The sequence below is a fragment of the Triticum urartu genome, chromosome 4A (genome assembly GCF_056163025.1).
Source record: "Triticum urartu cultivar PI428250 chromosome 4A, HENAU_Tu73, whole genome shotgun sequence".
Taxonomy (NCBI): domain Eukaryota; kingdom Viridiplantae; phylum Streptophyta; class Magnoliopsida; order Poales; family Poaceae; genus Triticum; species Triticum urartu.
The window spans coordinates 399,195,890-399,215,876 of NC_141876.1; positions in this window are offsets into that span (position 1 = coordinate 399,195,890).

A 19,987-nucleotide genomic window follows, 5' to 3' on the forward strand; every position below is an offset into this window, starting at 1 on the left:
GTGCATTATTTAAAATTTGCTTTTGAATGCAAATGCATGATCGATTAGGATCATGGGTTACTCTTCCATGTCACATGCATCTTGGTGGAATGCTCAAAATGATAGAGATTAAAAGCATACACTCATCACCAAGCAAGTGAATGATCATATAAGAGATATAAAAGATAGCATCATTCAACCAAACATTAAGGGTAGCAAATGATCAAAAACATGATCAACAAGTATCTCACACAAGTAGCTCACACAATAGCTCACATTAAAGTTTCAAATAAAATAGCAAGACAGATAAAAACCAACACTCTCTCTCGAAGCCTATGATCTATACATTTTTCTCCCCCTTTGGCAACACGTTACCAAAAAGTTTAAAAATGAATAGTGCTAAACGACTCTCAGGCTTGTTCTGGCTATCACTTTGGTCAGACATCATGCAGGCAAACTGTCAGTAGATCCGGTGAATAGATTATAGATGAGGTAGATTAGATGAGCACCACAAAGTACAGGAGTTTTGCAAAAATAATTGACTCAAAAACTTAGTTTTAGTTCTTCACAGAAAGCATTTCGGATCTGACGATTTGTAAACTCGGTGATACTGAAGCAGTTTTTGGAACCTAAACTAGTGAACTCGGTCAGACCGAGTCATAGTTCGGTGGCACCGAGACTGCTAGGGTTTCACGTAGAATTAAACTCGGTCACACCGATTTGCAATTTTCGGTCAGACCGAAAACGCGTGTGCTCTGGCCTAAGCCAAAATCGGTGAGACCGATTTCTACAAATCGGTCGGCCCGAGATGAATTTGGCGGAGACCTAACCCTAAATTTTGAAATCAAAACTAATCTACGGGATGTTTTCGCTGGACAGGATGATTTCATTCGTGGCAAGAATCATGGCAAAGCAATGTGCTAAGAATCGGAGTTAAGGATTAGCACAATGATCAAGTTCGTACCCTAGTTCGGCGACAAACTTGCTACGGCAGCAACGGCGGTGAAGATTTCCGTTGACGGCGACAGAGACCAGCGGTGGGAGGTCGCTGGCGACGAGAGGATGATCTGGAGACCCGAGGAGGCAGAGTAGGTTATGCGCGGGCGAGGAGGTTCGGAAAGAAATGTGATGAATTGTCAGCACTGATACTTTTATGTGCAAAACCTGTCATCTGTCTGCTTATTTATCTTTTAGAGTGAGGAAGATATAAGTGTTGAACAAGCGCAGTCTCATCATGTTGCTCAGCTGCTTGCGCTGCAGCTCCCCGACAGGGCTAACCTTTCTTGAACTCTATTGAAGTGTTGTCGGTTTTGTATATTATTTTGTCGGCGTGTTTATTTGCACTGGTGGCGATCTTTGATGCCCCGTGTATGTAATCTGCTGTCTGCTTGTGCTTTATTATCATAGTGGCGAACTTTGATGCCCAGTGGATGTAATATGCTGTAATTTCTTTATTGTATAGTCTAGGTTTTTTCTTATTCACGATGCTGCAGTTATTTTACTGTATATATATCCTGTCTTCGCAGTAAACCGGCCAAACCGTAAAATTACGGTACATAATCCGACCGTCATGCAATCAGGATGTAGGTTGGGCCTGAAACGTACCGAACAGCTCACGGGCCGGCAGCAGCCCGAAATGAACCCCGACCCATGATTGTGCGAATCAAATCACGGGCTTTTAACAGGCCAAAATTGTCTCGGTCCTTGTTTGTACCAATCAGATATCGGCTGCGAGCAGGCCGGATGCAAACTGGGCCGTAGTTAGGCCCAACTATATGACGGGCTTTTAACAGGCCGAAATTAATATATGGCCGAAATGTTAAACAGGCCCTTAATAGGCCAAAACTAATATCAGGCCGAATTACTAAATGGGCCTATAGCAAGTGGGCCCAAAAGCATAGTGTCCAGTTGACGGGCCGAATCTGATATGGGCCATAATTGAGCCCAAAGCCTCTTAAAGGGTCGGACCTGATCTGGGCCGTAATTTGGCCCAAAACGTGGTAGGCTTTTAACGGGCCGGGTCTCATATGGGCCACTATTAGGCCCGGAGCGTGGCAGGCCATTAATGGACCGGGTCAAATATGGGCCGGCATTTGGCCCAAAACATGGCAGCCAGTTAATGGGCCGGCCTACGAGGGTCCTCAAAATCTTGTGGGCCTACAGCTGGGCCGGCCCATTAATGTCGGTGAAATCTCATGGGCCTTTAGCGGGGCCGGCCCATTATGAACCACAAGAATCTTGTGGGCCTTTACCTGGACTGGCCCATTATGGCACACAAAAATCTTGTGGCCCTTTACCTGGGTTAGCCCATAATGGCCCGCAAAATCTTTTGGGCCTTTAGCTGGGCCAGCCCATTATGGTCCGCAAAATCTCGTGGGCCTTTAGCTGGGCCGGCCCATTATGGTCCGCAAAATCTTGTGGGCCTTCAGTTGAGCCGGCCCATTTAAACTTGATGGACCGGTCCACGTGTCAACATATCATAGGCGCGTCTCGCCCATTGGATGAGTGACACCTGTGCCAACGCGGACCTGACATGTGTCTCCTCCAGCCAATGATGATTTTACACGTGGAAAATCCCCATTGGTCAGGGCTGTTAACGGGTTACCGGATCCAAAACCCAACCCGATAGCTTAACGGCATTCCGTTACGGTGGATGCCACGTGTCGGTCACCCTTGACGAAAGCACTTCTGTGACGCGCGACTTATCGTCATGGAAGTGGACACTTCCGTGATGATAATTTTGGTAATGTCATGGAACACTTCTATGACAGCACAGGTATGACTATCTTGATTCTATCATAAATTTGTCATGGATGTACATGCATGACAAAAACGCGACCTACTGTGACAAACACGTATCATCACGGAAGTGTATTTTTTTGTAGTGAGTGGAACAAAACACCAGGCATAAGGCCGAGCCTTCCACCCTTTACCAAGTATATAGATGCATTAATTAAAATAAGAAGTATTGTGATATCCCAACATATCCATGTTCCAACATAGAACAAACTTCAGCTTCACCTGCAACTAGCAACGCTATAAGAGGGGCTGAGCAAAAGCGATAACTTAGGCAAACAATGGTTTGCTAGGAACGTGGGTAAGAGGCTTGACATGGCAATATGGGAGGCATGATATAACAAGTGGTGGGTAGCACGACATAGCGATAGAGCGAACAACTAGCAAGCAAAGATAGAAGTGATTTCGAGGGTCTGGTCATCTTGCCTTAGATCCTGCAAGGAAGAAGAACGAGTCCATGAAGAAGACAAACAGATGTAGTCGAACGGATCCTCACAAACGCGATGTTACTGGAACTACCATGAAGAAGCAACACTGGAAAGAAGGAAACAACATGGTAAACCAACAAGTATAAAGATGGCATGATGCACAACCAAGTATGATGCATGTCCGGCTTAAAGAGGCATGGCATGGCAAAGTGCACAAACAACTCTACAAGTTAAGTGGAGCTCAATATGCAATGAGTTGCATATCGACGAAACACCACATGACTTATTTAGTTCTCTCCCGTTTATGAACCCCAACAATATTAAATGTTATTAAACATGGAAAGAGGTGAAGCATATGTGAACTACCTATCTAGACAAGTTTAAATGAGGCCGGAACAACAAACAACAATTCTGGAAACTCCCCATATGCATGTTTGCGAATTTGGTTCTGTTCTGACCTAAACACAATTTTAGAGTTGTTAAACATGCAAGAAGAGCGCACCATGTTAAACTAGGCATTTTTCCACCCCATTTACATATAAAGTTTGTTAAGTTTGGAGCTACGGTTATTATGAAATAAATCATTTTAACATGGAATTATGCAAAATAAACACAAACAACATTTTAAACATCTTAAAAATGGATGAAAGTTGCATATTATGAAACTAGATGAAATTCTAGCCATTTTTCATATATAAAGTTTTTACATAAGAAGCACGGTTGTGAAGTTATTATATGCATGAAGTGCAAGGGCTATTCTGCAAAACTGGTGTTCTCTGGAATAAATAGACAAATTTGCAGGACGGGAAAAAAACATGACATGGGCCGAAACTGCTGGAACTGGGCCAGCTACTACATGTGATGCACACGGGTGGGCTTCGGTGGGCGTCTCACCTCGGGCCAGATCTGGCCTGCTGGAGGAGAGGGGGCGGCTGGGCCGCAGGTGCGCTGGGCCTTGGCGGTGTTGCGAATGAGGAGGCCACGAGCGGGCGATGCATGCGAGCAGGAGTGCAGTGCTCGAGCTGCTGCTAGACACAGAGGAAGCAAGGGAACTTGGCGCAACGGAACTCTCCAGCGAAGCAGCATCGGTAGCAGGAACTCTGCACGGTGACGATAGCTTGCAGGGGAGGTCCAGGACGGCGGGATCCGGCTAGGAACGGGCGACCTGGCAGAGGCCGGCCGGATCTGGAGCGAGCTGTGATTGCTTGAGGCACCGGCGCAGGCAGAACTCAACGAGGCCATGCCGCTGCGGATGGATGGGTTCGGGCGCTGCTGCGGGGAGCTCGTCTCCCGTATGGCACGGTGGGTGGACTTGGCAACAGGGTCTTGAGGCTCCGGCAGTGAGGTTTGAAGGGGGAAGCAGGGAAGTAGCGGCGGTGGCTGGGACTTCAACGGGGACAAGGCAGCGACGGGGATCTCCGGTGGCAGCGGAGCTTGGCAAGGCGGCGACCGAGCAACGAACTGGAGGAGGTGCTCGGGTGGCTCGGCGGCTTGGCGTCCATGGAGGTTTCCAATTCGTCCTAAAGAAAGAGGGATCGCGATGTGAGAGACCAGAGGGAGAGAGGGATTACAGGAGGGAGGAGAAGTAAGGAGAGTGGGGCCGGGAGCTACTGGTCGCCAGTGACGTTGGGCGAGGAAGGAGGCTGCGTAGGAACTTAGGTGGCCGGTCGGTGCTCGGGCTGTTGGGGCCTCGGGCATGCGAGGCTTTGGTCGAGGAGCTCGGGATGGAGGGGATCGAGAGGTGCTGGTGATTGGTGGGTTTGGATCGGGAGGGATCCCGAGGAGAGAGTGGCGGCGGGTGAGGAAAATGAGGGACTTGGTCTAGGGTTAGGTAGGTTTACACTGTGTAACAGCCTGGTTTTTTCCCTCTTCTCTTTGCCTGAGTTTCAGTTGGTTTGATTTTGAAATTTGGAGTTTTGAATCTTTTCTTATGGACTTAAACACTTGGGTATCCCGAGGAGGCAGAGTAGGTTATGTGCGGGCGAGGAGGTTTGGAAAGATTTCCAAATTTTGGCCCGTCGGTATATATAACCTAACCCTGTCGGTATGACCGAGTGGAACGACTCGGTGGCACCGAGATGCAAAACTGCAGGCAGTTACTGCAACTCGGTGTGACCGAAAGGTTCTAATCGGTTGCACTGAGATTGAAAAACCCTAGATCAACTTAGTGACTCGGTAGGACCGAAAAGGATGAATCGGTCAGACCGAGATGCACAAAGAGGTTTTGGAGGTTTAAGTCTATGACAAATCGGGAACTCCGAGTGCTCCTCACACAGAGTGGTTCGAATCTGACTTGATCAAACTTTGTGATGTAGCATGAAAAGAGTTTGAGTCGAGAAAAGCATAGATAGCTAGAGGGAGTTCTTAGGCATTCTTGTCCATCCATTTGGCAAAAGGGAAGGAGCCAAACAATCAAAACAAACAAATGGATGTCCTCGAATGAGTAAAATATGCAACCAACATGCTCACACAAGAAAATAGCAAATGAAATATGTGACAAAGCATGCACAAACACTCTAGCATCTATCAAGCAATTTGGCGATGACTAGGTCATCTATATATGAGTATATTGACTTAGAAGTCAAATGAGAACATTTGATCATAGGTCATACTCATCGTTTAAGCACAAGTGGGGTTACCACTTTTACATAAAGCATTGTTGTGTTCACACCATTAGAGTTGCTTTAGCTCAATTGGTTAGAGTAAAACTCCCCCTAGATGTGATATCCCCCTTAAGAGGGATGAACTAACTTTGGGTTTTGTCGATGATGACTTCATGTAGGTGTTGAAGATGTAGATGCTCAATCTTGATGTAGATCATTTGGAGCAATCCTTTGGAGCGAGTTGCACATTCAATACCTACACGGGTTAGTCCCACAAGGAACAAACAAGGATATCCATAGACATAGAGTGATGCATACACAAGATGATGTCCATGATAGCATTAGGTTACCTTGTCCCTTGTCTTACCAACAAGAGGGTTTGTGACTCCTTGAACTAGTGCAGGATATGGAAGTTGTTTGCACTTGTCCTCGCCAAAATGATAAGAGTGAAGTATGTTGGCGGAGTCACCCTCAAGAACTCTCTAGTTCTTCTTCTTCTGGATCCACACCATTTTGATGGGAACCCTTGGAGTTGTAGTTGTACTTGATGAAGTAGAACTTGATGTGGTCTTGGGAACCCACTTGACCAAGGCCTTGGGTGCTTCTTCAAATGCATCAATCTCCTCTTGAAGCTTGTCCTTGCTTTTTTCTTGTGGTCTTGTGGTGGAAGATCATCTTGAGCTTGTGTCCCCTTGAAAGAAGTAGGATCATACTTCTCTTGTTGAGGAACAAACTTCGTCTTGGGGTATTGATCTTCTTCCCACTCAACTCCATTGGCATTGAACTTTCGTTCAAAACCAACACCTTGATTCTTCCGGTGTCTTCCTTGCTTGCGTACAATTTCCTCAAATTGCTTACTCCCGACAAGGCTCTTGTAAACACCTTTCTCTATAATTCCCTTCAATAAGCTATTTTCTTGATCAAGTGTAACTTGGCTAAGAGAATCATTAGTGGAATCAAGAGAACTACTAGAAGCAACAATATTGGATTTAGCATGATTGTTGTTACTACTAGATGAAGAATCTTTCTTGCTCTTGTTGCTAGATTTAACTTGTGGCATGTAAGTAGACAAGAGTAAACGCTTGGCAATGTAAGAAGAACTTTTCTTGCGAAGATCATCATTGATTGCCTTTAAAAACTCATGCTCTTGCTCAAGGTTGAGCTTTTCATAGTGAGTGTTTAAAAGTTCTCGATGATTTTCCAAGGTAGTTTGATGAGCTAACTTAAGAGTGTTTAGTTCTTTAGTTAGACGCTCAATCTCCTTCTTATCATCATCATTCGTTTTATCTTGATTAGCATGATTAATTGGCGTTTCATCATAGTATTCATCACTAGAGTTGTTAACAAGTAAATCATCATCACCTAGCAAATCATCTTCATCACTATTCGGGATGTGTTACCTTTGGACCTTTGGCCATGAAGCACCTTCTAATTCCTTCATTTGGTGAGTCAAATATGTCGTAGGAGTTGGTTGACACAAGTGCTAGACCGGCAACACCTTCATCTTGAGTATATTCGGAGTCGGAATGATAACTTCTTTCGGAGTGATTGTCGGAGTCGGAGCCGGATACCAATTCACCAACATGATCTTGATGTCTTCTTTTTGTGTAGCTCCTTGATGACTTTTCTTTACTTTCCGAATCCTTGCTTCTCCGAGAGGGTTTTCATTCATAACGATCATCTCTACTCCTCCTTTCTCTTGGTGATGATTCTTCTCTTCTACTTCTTCTTTTGGGGGAATCTTCTCTTCTTTTGTAGGGAGCCATACACTCATTGGAGTAGTGTCCGGGTCTTCCACAATTGTAGCAATTACGTTCACAACTAGAAGATCTTTTTTCATTGTAGGACCTTGACTTGGAACTTCTTTCTTTGCTTCTACTCTTGTAGAACTTGTTGAAGTTCTCTACCATTAGGCTCAATTCTTCATTGAAGGTTTGTTTCTCGCTTGATGATGTGGGAGCATCACATGAGGCTTACCACCACTTGACTTGTTGTGAAGCTCTTCCTTATCCTTGAGTGACATCTCATGAGCAACAATACTTCCAATGACTTCCGTTGGCTTGAGATCTTTGTAATTGGGCATCATTTGGATCAATGTGCACATGGTATCATATTTTCCATCCAAGGCTCTTAGGATCTTCTTGATGATGAATTTGTCGGTCATCTCTTCACTTCCTAAGCCGACAATCTCATTTGGGATGAGAGCAAGCCTAGAATACATTTCAGCGACACCTTCACCATCCTTCATTTTGAACTTGTCAAGTTGACTTTGAAGCACATCCAATTTGGATTCCTTGACGGAGTCGGTACCTTTGTGCATATCAATCAAAGTATCCCAAATTTCCTTTGCATTCTCAAGAGGGCTGGTTTTGTTGAATTCTTCGGGGCACAATCCGTTGAAGAGAATATCACAAGCTTGAGCATTGTATTGTAGCATCTTCAACTCTTCCGCGGTAACTTCACGGTTTGGTTCTCTCCCATTGAAGAATTCACCTTGCAAGCCAACACACACAATAACCCAAACGGCGGGGTTATGTCCAAGAATATTCATTTTCATCTTATGCTTCCAACTAGCAAAATTTGTACCATCAAAGTAAGGACCTCTACGGTGGTAATTTCCCTCGCTAGACGCCATACTCTCCTAGGTTGTGAAACCAAGGCTATGACCACCAAAAGCTATGGAAATCAAAGCAAATGCAGACCAAAGCTCTGATACCACTTGTAGGATCGAAAGTATGTCTAGAGGGAGGTGATTAGACTACATGACCAAATAAAAATCTAGCATTTTCCCAATTTTAGTTCTTGGCAGATTTTAGCAACTTAGCACAAACAAGTAATCAACCTACACATGCAATTCTAAGAGTATAGCAGCGGAATGTAAAACAATTGCATATGAGGGTAAAGGGAGGAGATTGAGGGAGCAAACGCAATGTTGACACAGAGATTTTTGGCGTGGTTCCGATAGGTGGTGCTATCATACATCCTAGTTGATGGAGACTTCAACCCACGAAGGGTAACGGTTGCGCGAGTCCACGGAGGGCTCCACCCACGAAGGGTCCACGAAGAAGCAACCTTGTGTATCCCACCATGGCCGTCGCCGACGAAGGACTTGCCTCACTAGGGTAGATCTTCACGAAGTAGGCGATCTCCTTGCCCTTACAAACTCCTTGGTTCAACTCCACAATCTTGTTGGAGGCTCCCAAGTGACACCTAGCCAATCTAGGAGACACCACTCTCCAAGAAGTAACAAATGGTGTGTTCATGATGAACTCCTTGCTCTTGTGCTTCAAATGATAGTCTCCCCAACACTCAACTCTCTCTCATAGGATTGGATTTGGTAGAAAGAAGATTTGAGTGGAAAGCAACTTGGGGAAGGCTAGAGATCAAGATTTATGTGGTTGGAATGGAATATCTTGACCTCAACACAAGTGTAGGTGGTTGTCTCTCAGAAAATATGTATTGGAAGTGTAGGCATGTTCTGATGGATCTCTCTTCGAATGAAGTGTGGGTGGAGGGGTATTTATAGCCTCCATACAAAATTTAACCGTTACACACAGATCACCAAAGTCGGTGGAACTCGGCCAGACCGATTAGTTCAAAATGTGAACGTTAGGATTCTCGGTGGGACCGACATGTCAACTCGGTGGGACCGATTTTGTTTGGGTTAGTGCATAACGTAATCTCGGTGAGACCGATTACACAAACTCGGTGAGACCGATTTTGGTAATGGACTAACAGAGACTTGGTCAGGCAAACTCAGTGGGACCGATTCTCTCATCTCGGTTGGACCAAAGTGTTACGAAAGGGAAACAGAGAGCTTACATTGCAATCTCGGTGGGACCGATCGCTCATCTCGGTTTGACCGAAATGTTACAAAGGGAAACAGAGAGATTACAATCCCATCTTGGTAAGACCGAGATCCCTATCGGTGAGACCGAACTGATTAGGGTTTCTGGCAGTGGCTATGTCAACTAAACTCGGTGGTTCTTGATAGAAAGAATCGGTGGGGCCGAGTTGGATATTTGGTGTGGGACATATGTGGATATGAGAAAGTAGTGGAGGGTTTTGGAGCATATCACTAAGCATTTTGAGCAAGCACCTCATTAGGAAACACCTCATCCCTTCTTAACAGTATTGGCTTTTCCTATAGACTCAATGTGATCTTGGATCACTTAAATAGAAAATGTAGAGTCTTGTGCTTTGAGCTCGAGCCAATCTTTTATCCTTAGCATTTTGAAGGGTCCACTTTCTAATCCATGCCATGCCAACCATTGAGCTTTCCTGAAATATTCATCTTGGAATAGTATTAGCTCAATGAGCTATATGTTGTTAGGAATTACCAAAACCACCCAGGGATACTTGCACTTTCATGGAGCTCCTCTCCCATATGGCGCGGTGGGTGGACTTTGCAGCAGGGTCTTGAGGCTCCGGCAGTGAGGTTCGAAGGGGGAAGTTGGGAAGCAGCGGCGGCGGCAGGGACTTCAACAGGGACAAGGCAGCGACGGGGATCTCCGGTGGCAGCGGAGCTTGGCAAGGCGGCGACCGAGCGACGAACTGGAGGAGGCGTCCATGGCGGCTTCCTATTCGTCCTAAAGAGAGGGATCGCGACGTAAGAGACCAGAGGGGGAGAGGGATTACAGGAGGAAGGAGAAGTAAAGAGAGGGGGCCGGGAGCTGCTGGTCGCCGGTGACGTTGGGCGAGGAAGGAGGCTGCGGAGGAACTTCGGTGCCGGCCGGTGCTCGGGCTGTTGGGGCCTCGGGCGCGCGAGGCTTTGGTCGAAGAGCTCGGGATGGAGGGGATCGTGAGGGGCTGGTGATTGGTCGGTTTGGATCAGGAGGGATCCCGAGGAGAGAGTGGCGGCGGGTGAGGAAAATGAGGGAGTTGGTCTAGGGTTAGGTAGGTTTACACTGACTATATAGGAGGTGGGTTTTTGGTTAGGGCTAATCCGTCCCTTCGATCGTAGTCGGGCGGTCGAGAAAAATAGGCTAGGGAGTCCAAAAAGTAAAACGAAGATATTTAAGGGATGTTTGGGGATGATCCGGACCCATCGGTAATGACTGCTCGGGTCGGGTTCGGGACAACTCTCGGACGCGCACGAGGGGTCTGAGCACTGTGCAATGAGGGGTCAGGTGGTTAGGAGGGGTTTCAGGGCCCTCCAATCACAATCGAACGACTTCGGAAGAGTGGGGGGTTTAGCAGGCCTAGGTGGGTTGTGAAGAGAAGGTTGGGCTAGGGTGAGAGGGAAGGAGTGCAACCCGGCAACTGTTTCCGGAGACCGAAAACGCCCGACGATAGACCGGCTACTATTGCCGCAATATTTATCTGTTGGGGCATCAAACGAACTCCGAACGTGATGAAACTTAGCAGGCGGCCTACTAACAAACTAACAACACCACATACCAACTTTCAACCCATTCCGAGAACTTTTCCGGCCACTTATAAAATAATATTTCGGACGTGCCGCCGGCGCGTGCAAGTGTGTCTGGGCTTAGAACGGACAACGGAAGGAACTAGGAGACCGGGACGGATGCAAGTTTTGAAAACATGATGATGCAATGAACATGATGACATGGCAAGATGCAACATGCAAGTGAAAGGCAAGGCAACAATAGAGAATAACTTGAAGACACCTGGCGCATCGGACTCGGGGCGTCACAACACTCCACCACTACAAGAGGATCTCGTCCTGAGATCTAGGATGGCATCGGAGAGAGGCAGAAAAGGAAGAGGAGAGGTAAACTACGTTGCTTCTTGGACAAACGAGTGAAGCCATGAACCTTGAGTGGTTGAACGAATTGAAAAAAAGAGCACAACGAGGATGAACAAAGTTGAAAAACACTCTCTTAGAAAAGAGGAACAAGGAACCTTACTAGAAGCTTGTAGGTTGAAAGTCATAAGAAAAGGGTTGTAATGGACAAGAAGTACATGCAAGCACTCCGGTTGAAACGAGATGTACAAGGAATGATAAAGATCAATTACAACAACACTCCGGTTGGAAATGGAAGGCAATAATATGAACTTGGCAAAATCAAGGCACTTGGATGAGACTCCGGTTAGAAGAGGAATGATAGACACAACACTCCGGTTAAAACAAGATAGAGAAGGAATAAGAATGATATAATTTGGACAGCACTCCGACTGTAAATGGAAGGAATTGAACATGAACTTGACAAGATGAGAGGATACTTGAAAAGAGGACACGACACGCCGGTTGAATGGATAAGCATGAAAAGAACATGGTCCTCACAATCCGAGATGATGAGTGAAGAGAGCAACATCACAATGCCTCCGGAACAAAAGAATAGAAGCTAGATCATTGTAATAAAAGAATGGAGATGAAAAGGCCAACTTCTGCCACAAATGAGCTTGGACAGCACTCTTTCAAGAAGGTTATAACGGAGTTGTTGGAAAAACCAACAACGAAACGGATAAGCTTGTAGTGGGCTTATGGAAAACATCTCAAAACTAAGGTGGAATTCTGCCACCAAAAGTAATAGATTGGATTGATATGAACAAGGAGACGAGAAACTTATTCCACCGGGAGGATAAATGAAGAACTTGGGTCATTTATAAGCACCATAAATAGCAACAATCCTTAGGGAAAGCTTTAGGTGAAATATAGCCCAAGATAACTCCAATAAAGAGATTAATGGATTTAAAATACCTCATTCTTCATAACTTGTGAATCATGAAACACGAAGGGAAATTATCAAGAATGACATAACACCACCTCAAAAGATAAGGGAGAAAGGATTGAACTTTGAAATGCAATATGAAGAATACTTGAGCTCCTCTGAAAAGAATCTCGATTAACACTTCGGGAAGGAATTAAATCCTTGATGAACCATCATGTAGAACCTCTATGAAGAACTCCGATAATAAAAGAATGATCAAAAAGAAGTGAAGGATGAAAATAATAAGATTGAAGCCTTGCAATGATTGGATGGAGCTTTGCGATGAGATGAAGCGGAAAACTTGGAACTCCGGAAAAATTATGAAGCACTTGAACTGAGAATGTGATATGATGCACAACTCCAGAAAGAAGAAATTAGATCACTTGGATGAAACAATAATAAGAAGTACGTTATGCGTATCCTTCACCAATTTAAATTGCTGACAAGCAACGGATTTGGCATACTACTTATTCTCGTAGAAAGGATTAAGAGAGATAGAGCGCAAACTTGAGAAGGACTTCAATGAACCACCGGTAGGATTGGAAAGAACAAATGAATTGATATGATAACGAAGGAAAAGAAATCTTGAACAAACCACCGTAAGAATTGAAAATGAAAGTAGCAGAGGCACAATTCACCGGGAAGAATTGGAAAACGAAAGATGATACTTCAGGGAATTTAGATACATGAGAACGAAGAGATCATGAGCTGATAAGAGGATATTTGAACGATGCACCTGTAAGATTTGGAGAACAATAGCTGAAAGCTGAGAATGAATAATCCTGAGATGATGGGCTTTCGGAGAATCAAGCTGAAAAGACTCTTGAATTGCTCCTGATGGGTGAAAAGAATTCTCACAATCGAAAACAATTATGAGAGGATGGCATCAAGCTTGAACTACGCATGTTTGGAAGAACGAATAAGATTTGGAGGAAAACTCTTCGGTCTTCAAATGTTGAGAAAGATGATGAGAACCACCATGACAAATGATGAGCCATTCCAGAACAATGAAGAATAGAAATTATGAACCAACGATGACCAGAATTTGAAAGATCTTGAAGAAATACATATGACGGATGATAAATCATTCTTACGTCAAACTTTAGAAGATTTGAGAATAGCTCCGAAAAAATTAGAAGAGCCAGGTAAGATCCTGGGAAAAGACCTGTGGGTTAGGGCCCACTCAAAAGAAACACCGTTGAATGATTTAAAAGAGAGATTGCGCTGATTGAATTAAATGACTCAAAAGAGATAACAACCTCGAGATATCTTGAATGGATTGATAATGGAGACACAAATCTTCCAAGATATCTTCAGCACTCCGGATATGAATAGAGGTGAATAAATAAGAGAGCCTTGGATAAGAAATTCCAACATGGGAAACATGTGAACTGGGGAAGGTGAAAATGATGAATATCGAAAGCTTGAATTTAGTCCACCAGAGAAGAAAAGATGACGAAGAAGGGAAGAATGATGAACTTGAAGCTTCCTTAGCATCTTCGTGAGAATCACCGGATAAGAACATTGAAGGAAAGGAATCAAGAAAGTTCACATGAATAAAATGGATACTTGATTAAGATATATGAGTCCTTGATGAAAAAGGGTGGGTGGGCTGGAAAACAAAGCAACTTGGGCATATGGAATAAACACCTTTGAGAAAACTTAGAATTGATCTCGCGAATGTTGAAATGATCGGATCCACTTGACGAGAAAGCGCGCCAGTTGAAAAGGATTGACATGACAATCTCGATTATCATGAAGGATTAGTATTCACATAGAAATATGAGAACATCATTATAGGAAAAGGTATGGATTCAACACTTGACTTCGAAGCAACTCGAATACCACAATAAAAAAAACAAAGGATTGGCTAGCAAAATAAGCCGGAACAAACATATGATAGACCCCATATCGTATCATGTGTCTCTTGGAAAGATATTCTAGGATCTACTTGAATTCCCACCTGTAAACTCCCGAAACTTTCTGGTTATGCAATCAGGTATTGGGGATACAGGGGAAGCCTAATATCTCACCCAAACTAACAATCCCTACATCCAGTTGTATCCATCCTTCAACACATAACTAAGAAACCTTCGGAAATCATGTACCTCAACTTCGAAAAGCATCCGCTATAAGAGTTATGGCAATACTCCCGAACTCCCACCCCAGTACTGGGTGGCATTGAGGTTATCTCACCAACAACTGCATAAAAGAGATTTTCGATGTCGGTGAAACTCAGGTATTCCAGAACTGCAACGACAAAATTGTGACGACAACAACTCAGAGCTCAACTCCCCGGGACACTGCCACAACTCCTAAATGTCAGGAGGCACCAAGAACAATGTTCTCATCACAAGAATATCAGAATGATCCCAAGATACCTGTGTGATCCAAAAAAAATTAGTGAAATTTGAGGAGAGGAAAGACAAAACTTCTATGTCAGGAGGCCTCACCAGAGCGACGAAGGGACTGAGGAGTAAAAAGAATCCTACTCTCTGATATATATAATCCTAAGACTCAAAACATTTTGTTCTAGACTCAACAACGTCAGCTATTCGATCAAGCAAGGGGCTCCTAAGTCGGGGATGGCTCTGATTACCAACTTGTAACACCCACGATGCGGCTATATCTCCCACATGTCGGGGCATGACTTAGAGGCATAGCCGCATGGTAGTTTTGTCATAAGAGGGGTAATCTTCGCACAATCCCATGTACTGAATAAGAAATGGATAAAGAGTTGGCTTACAATCGCCACTTCACACAAATAACATAGTTAAACATACATCATCCGGAATACAAACAAGGTCTGACTGCGGAACCAAAATAAAAGAAGACAACCCCAAATGCTAGATCCCCGATCGTCCCAACTGGGCACCACTACTGATCATCCGGAAAAGACACATAACAATGACCAAGGTCTTCCTCGAGCTCCCACTTGAGCTCGGTTGTGTCACCTGCAACAGTATCATTGGCACCTGCAACTATTTGAAAGTATCCGTGAGTCACGAGGACTCAGGAATCTCACACCCGCGAGATCAAGACTATTTAAGCTTATGGGTAGGGTAAGGTAATGAGGTGGAGCTGCAGCAAGCACTAAGCATATATGGTGGCTAACATACACAAATAAGAGCGAGAAGAGAAGCAACGCAACGGTCAAGAACTAGAAGTGATCAAGAAGTGATCCTGAAACTACTTACGTTCAAGCATAACACAAGAACCGTGTTCACTTCTCGGACTCCGCCAAAAAGAGACCGTCACGGCTACACACGTGGTTGATGCATTTTAATTAAATCAAGTTCTCTACAACCGGACATCAACAAATTCCCATCTGCCACATAATCGCGGGCACGACTCTCGAAAGTTTAAACCCTATAGGGGTGTCCCAACTTGGGCCATCACAAGCTCTCACGGTCAACGAAGGATATTCCTTCTCCCAGGAAGACCCGATCAGTCTCGGAATCCCGGTTACAAGACATTTCGATAATGGTAAAACAAGACCAGCAAAGCCGCCCGATGTGCCGACAATCCCGATAGGAGCTACACATATCTCGTTTTCAGGCCAACACCAGATAGGTCAAGCTACGAGTAAAACCAGCCCTAAAGTTGCCTCGAGGTGGCCCCGCAGGCTGCCTGGTTCGGACCAATGCTTAGAGAAGCACTGGCCCGGGGGGTTAAAATAAAGATGACCCTCGGGTTGGCCTACCCAAGGGAAGGGTAATAGGTTGTTAGGAAAATGTAAAACCAAGGTTGGGCCTTGCTGGAGGAGTTTTATTCAAGGCGAATTGTCAAGGGGTTCCCATAACACCCAACCGCGTAAGGAACGCAAAATCAAGGAACATAACACCGGTATGACGGAAACTAGGGTGACAAGAGTGAAACAAAACACCAGGCATAAGGCCGAGCCTTCCACCCTTTACCAAGTATATAGATGCATTAATTAAAATAAGAAATATTGTGATATCCCAACATATCCATGTTCCGACATGGGACAAACTTCAACTTCACCTACAACTAGCAACGCTATAAGAGGGGCTGAGCAAAAGCGGCAACTTAGCCAAACAACGGTTTGCTAGGAAGGTGGGTTAGAGGCTTGAAATGGCAATATGGGAGGCATGATATAACAAGTGGTAGGTAGCGCGACATAGCAATAGATCAAACAACTAGAAAGCAAAGATAGAAGTGATTTCGAGGGTATGGTCATCTTGCCTTAGATCTCGCAAGGAAGAAGAACGAGTCCATGAAGAAGACAAACAGATGTAGTCGAACGGATCCTCACAAACGCAACGTTACCGATACTACGGAGAAGAAGCAACACTGGAAAGAAGGAAACAACATGGTAAACCAACAAGCATAAACATGGCATGATGCCTAACCAAGTATGATGCATGTCCGGTTTAAAGAGGCATGGCATGGAAAAGTGCACAAAAAACTCTACAAGTTAAGTGGAGCTCAATATGCAACGAGTTGCATATTGACGAAACACCACATGACTTATTTAGTTCTCTCCCGTTTATGAACCCAACAATATTAAATGTTATTAAACATGGCAAGAGGTGAAGCATATGAAAACTACCTATCTAGACAAGTTTAATGAGGCCGGAACAACAAACAACAATTCCGGAAAATCCCCATATGCATGTTTGCAAATTTGGTACTGTTCTGCCCTAAATACAATTTTAGACCTTTTAAACATGCAAGAAGAGTGCACCATGTTAAACTAGGCATTTTTCCACCCCATTTACATATAAAGTTTGTTAAGTTTGGAGCTACGGTTATTTAGTTATGAAATAAATCATTTTAACATGGCATTATGCAAAATAAACACAAACAATGTTTTAAACATCTTAAAAATGGATGAAAGTTGCATATTATGAAACTAGATGAAATTCTAGCCATTTTTCATATATAAAGTTTTTACATAAGAAGCACGGTTGTGAAGTTATTATATGCATGAAGTGCAAGGGCTATTCTGCAAAACTGGTGTTCTCTGGAATAAATAGACAAATTTGCAGGACGGGAAAAAACATGACATGGGCCGAAACTACTGGAACTAGGCCAGCTACTGCACGCGCTGCACACGGGTGGGCTTCGATGGGCGTCTCACCTCGGGTCAGATCTGGCCTGCTGGAGGAGAGGGGCAGATGGGCTGGAGGTGCGCTGGGCCTTGGCGGTGTTGCGAATGAGGCGGCCACGAGCGGGTGATGCACACGAGCGGGAGTGTAGCGCTCGAGCTGCTGCTAGACACAGAGGAAGCAGGGGAACTTGGCGCGGCGGAACTCTCCAGCGAAGCTGCAGCAGTAGCAGGAACTCTGCGCGATGACGATAGCTTGAAGGGGAGGTCCAGGACGGCGGGATCCGGCTAGGAACGGGCGACCTGGCGGAGGCCGGCCAGATCTGGAGCGAGCTGTGGCGGCTTGAGGCACCGGCGCGAGCAGAACTCAACGAGGCCATGGCGCTGCGGATGGATGGGTTCGGGCGCTGCTGCGGGGAGTGTAGGATCGAAAGTATGTCTAGAGGGGGGTGATTAGACTACTTGACCAAATAAAAATCTAGCCTTTTCCCAATTTTAGTTCTTGGCAGATTTTAGCAACTTAGCACAAACAAGTAATCAACCTACACATGCAATTCTAAGAGTATAGCAGTGGAATGTAAAACAATTGCATATGAGGGTAAAGGGAGGAGATTGAGGGAGCAAACGCAATGTTGACATGGAGATTTTTGGCGTGGTTCCAATAGGTGGTGCTATTGTACATCCACGTTGATGGAGACTTCAACCCACAAAGGGTAACGGTTGCGCGAGTCCACGGAGGGCTCCACCCATGAAGGGTCCACGAAGAAGCAACCTTGTGTATCCCACCGTGGCCGTCGCCCACGAAGGACTGGCCTCACTAGGGTAGATCTTCACGAAGTAGGCGATCTCCTTGCCCTTACAAACTCCTTGGTTCAACTCCACAATCTTGTCAGAGGCTCCCAAGTGACACTTAGCCAATCTAGGAGACACCACTCTGCAAGAAGTAACAAATGGTGTGTTGATGGTGAAATCCTTGCTCTTGTGCTTCAAATGATAGTCTCCCCAACACTCAACTCTCTCTCATAGGATTGGATTTGGTAGAAAGAAGATTTGAGTACAAAGCAACTTGGGGAAGGCTAGAGATCAAGATTTATGTGGTTGGAATGGAATATCTTGACCTCAACACAAGTGTAGGTGGTTCTCTCTCAAAAAATATGTATTGGAAGTGTAGGCATGTTCTGATGGCTCTCTCTTCGAATGAAGAGTGGGTGGAGGGGTATTTATAGCCTCCACACAAAATCTAACCGTTACACACAGATCACCAAACTCGGTGGGACCGAATCATGAAACTCGGTCAGACCGATTTAGTTCAAAATGTGAATGTTAGGATTCTTGATGGGACCGACATGTCAACTCGGTGGGACCGATTTCGTTAGGGTTAGGTCATAACGTAATCTCAGTGAGACCGATTACACAAACTCGGTGAGACCGATTTTGGTAATGGACTAACAGAGAGTTAGTCAGGCAAACTTGGTGGGACCGATTCGCTCATCTCGGTTGGACCGAAGTGTTACAAAAGGGAAACAGGGAGTTTACATTGCAATTTTGGTGGGACCGATTGCTCATCTCGGTTTGACTGAAACGTTACGAAGGGAAACAGAGAGAATACAATCCCATCTCAGTGAGACCGAGATCCCTATCGGTGAGACCGAACTAATTAGGGTTTCTGCCAGTGGCTATGTCAAGTGAACTCGGTGGCTCCGGATAGAAAGAATCGGTGGGGCCAAGTTGGATATTTGGTGTGGGACATATGTGGATATGAGAAAGTAGTGGAGGGTTTTGGAGCATATCACTAAGAATTTTGAGCAGGCACCTCATCCCTTCTTAATAGTATTGGCTTTTCCTATAGACTCAATGTGATCTTGGATCACTAAAATAGAAAATGTAGAGTCTTGTGCTTTGATCTTGAGCCAATCTTTTATCCTTAGAATTTTGAAGGGTCCACTTTCTAATCCATGCCATGGCAACCATTGAGCTTTCCTGAAATATTCATCTTGGAATAGCATTAGCTCAATGAGCTATATGTCATTAGGAATTACCAAAACCACCAAGGGATAGTTGCACTTTCAATCTCCCCCTTTTTGGTAATTGATGACAACATATAGATCAAAGCTTCGACAAATGATAAATAAGATTGAAAAACATCGTCGCTTTGAGAAGTATGTGATAAGAATGAGCACCCCTAAATTTGTGCATTATTTAAAATTTGCTTTTGAATGCAAATGCACGATCGATTAGGATCATGGGTTACTCTTCCATGTCACATGCATCTTGGTGGAACGCTCAAAATGATAGAGATTAAAAGCATGCACTCATCACCAAGCAAGTGAATGATCATATAAGAGATATAAAAGATAGCATCATTCAACCAAACATTAAGGGTAGCAGATGATCAAACACATGATCAACAAGTATCTCACACAAGTAGCTCACACA